The sequence below is a fragment of the Fukomys damarensis genome, unplaced genomic scaffold, assembly GCF_012274545.1.
Source record: "Fukomys damarensis isolate Sample0158 unplaced genomic scaffold, DMR_v1.0_HiC HiC_scaffold_30, whole genome shotgun sequence".
NCBI classification, from domain to species: domain Eukaryota; kingdom Metazoa; phylum Chordata; class Mammalia; order Rodentia; family Bathyergidae; genus Fukomys; species Fukomys damarensis.
Window position 1 is genome coordinate 23,379,572 of NW_022900942.1, and position 2,880 is coordinate 23,382,451.

Below are 2,880 nucleotides of genomic sequence, written 5' to 3' on the forward strand. Positions count from 1 at the left end.
ACATTTCAGCCCAAGTGTGAATCATTTTCTTAGTCCAGGAAAATCCTTAAACACTTTCCAGAATGTTCTATGTAGGATTCCTTTATTCATTTCTTAAAAAGCTGTTAGTTACTCCTATTTAAGAACATGATTTGTTTTTCCAGATGCGAAGAGATTTTGTGTTCTCTGATCTTTCCCATGTAATACATTTCTTTATTCCCATGCCTCTCTCCATCCCTCAGCCTTCCAAACCCCCTGTAAAATATTTACTTTTAGTTTTAAGACGTCTGTTTTAGTCTCCTTGTGAGTTTGAGGTTCTAATAGGAAGCAGCGATGCATTGTATGGGTCTCACTTGATTTTAAAGCTTCGCCTTGACAGTGCAGCAGGTGGTGAATGATACCAGACCATGGTCTGCTCTCTCCTGAAAGACAGACTAATAAGGCTCTCCAGGCTTTCTCTTTCTCTCTTCTCCGTGTGACTGGAGGGAGAGGTTCCCCCTCCTTCTTCATCCTGAATCATTTTGTTGTTCCTTTTCCCTGAGAGCCTCAGGAAGATTTGCCACAACAGTGGTGTGTGTGACACACTGCATATTTTGTCTCAGCTCTCAGCTATGTCTGTAAGATGTTTTAAACCAGCCAGATGCTGCAGTACCTCTCACTCCAAATCTTTCTCTTTTCCTATTTCTATATGTCCAACAAGTCCAAGTGGCACCAATAAAAGGTCTTATTTATCTGTAACACCCCCTAAAAATAAAACATTAGGATAAAAAGATGAAAAATATACACCTTTAAAACATAGAGGTTATAAAGGAATACTAATAATAAAATAAGGAATTTGCCGTCCAATACTAGAAAGATATGCAGGGTAGAAGAATCAGATTTTCTACATTATGAATCATTCCTCCTCTGTCTCGCTCAACTCTTTCTTTCTGAGGCTCTCATTTCACTCTCATGTAAAGAAGGTATTTCTTTACATGGTTTGTTATCCATTAAATTTCTGTGACTCTAGGATAAAAACTGAATTTTGTTTATCTCTGTATCTCCAGTACCCACTACAGTGCTTAGGAACAGGTGGTACTCGATAAAGGTGTGTTAATGGGAAGTAAAGAAAAAAGGAACTGTGTCACAGAGAAAGCATATTAAAAGAATAAATTAGAGTCTAATGTATTAACAAAGAGAGTGCAGTGATTCTGTGGGCCATAAGAAAAGGTTATTTTCTGCAGCCATCATGTCATGCTTTGTCTCCAGTTTTGGGAAAGATGTTGAGCATTACACACTGAATTGAAAAGGGAGTGGTAGTGGATAAGGAATGGAATAAGACTCATTGCAGATGATGAATTTTAGAGCAGTATTTTTCACACCCACACCATCTCATAGGCTACAAAAATGAAAGCAAGTTCAATTAATCACAAAGTGTGAACAGCCTTTGAATTTACCAGAAATGATTTGGGGGATATTTTGAGAATTAAAGATGCCCTGAAGAATAAAATAAAATAGATAATTTAATGGTTTAAGCCCGAAAAGGGAATTTAATGGTCTTTAATATGAACTAGAAGAAAGAGAACTTTTACCATTATCACCACCCTGCTCCTCCACGACACCATCATCAAATGAGCAGAAAATATAGTGTCAGGGTCAGCACAGCTACACAGGGAGACACCCACATTAGGAAATGCATTTAAGGACAGATGCCCCGTCATCTCCACATTTGGGAGGCCAATGAAGTAGACATGTAATGAGCTGTAGCTTTTTTACAGTGTGATTTTAATATAGTTATCTTTGAGCATCTCCATCAATATGAGGTTCCCAAAGGGTTAGTATTCCGTTAACATGAGGAAGATGGAATTCAGGATTTTTATATCTTCTGAAACAGATGGTTGTAATTTAAACTTCATGAAATACAGGAAAGAAGAAATGCAATAAAAAACCTGAAAGTCCTAGTTTCTTATTTTCCAGGCCAAAGCCTGCAGGATCATTGTATAAATAGTTCTAAGGCTTTCTTCTATTTTTCTTCCTTCCTGGAGATAATCTGCAAAGTGTCTGTCTGGACATATCTAATGGTTAGCCAGATGGCATTCTAAGAATCACTTTTCTAAAAGTCTGAGATCTTATCAGATACATTGGAATGATCTTGAGTTAGTGGAGGGGAAGAAGCATCAAGTGTGAAAGTTAAATCTGTTATTAAATCTGTCACAATTCTTATGAATGCAGTGTTACCCTATGAATACACCTCTCAATATTATCAATGTATCTCAACAGCAGTTTATATACTATAATAGGGCTTGTAAATATTTCATAATCAGGCTTGTTAACTGTAAGACTTTCCTAACTAAGGTCGAGCAGGTTGGAGAGCAGGTATAGCTCATGCTGGTGGCAGACCTTTGCATCATGGCATAATGCTAGTTTTACAAGTGTACAGTTATGGAATTATGGAAGCTTCCACCCAGATTTCAGTGGAAGGACTGGGAATCCAGACAGTATGCTATGGGGCTGAAGTCCCTGAAAGCAACCCTCACAGGGTGATGCACAAGGGACTTGTGGGACTGAAACTGAAGCTGCAATGGAGACCCTAGAAAGACAGAGTGGTCAGGAATGTGCAATGATATTCGATCAAAGCTATAGGGGGAGAGAAAAGCCAGCCTTAGAGTGGCCTTATGGACAGCAACCACCAAAGCCTTTTAGGGGCAGAGCTACCCAAGTCCTTAACAGCCTACATCACACCACTCTATGCCCAGGATGTTGGACACAGAGCTTTGGACTTAATGTTTCCGTTGCTGGATTTTAGTTTTATTTTGGACTGATCTCTCTTACTATTTTCCTTTTGGAATAGGATATTTACCCTGTGCCTATCTCAGCATTGTATCTTGGAATAACTTTTTCTTAGGGGATTCATGGTTGAGT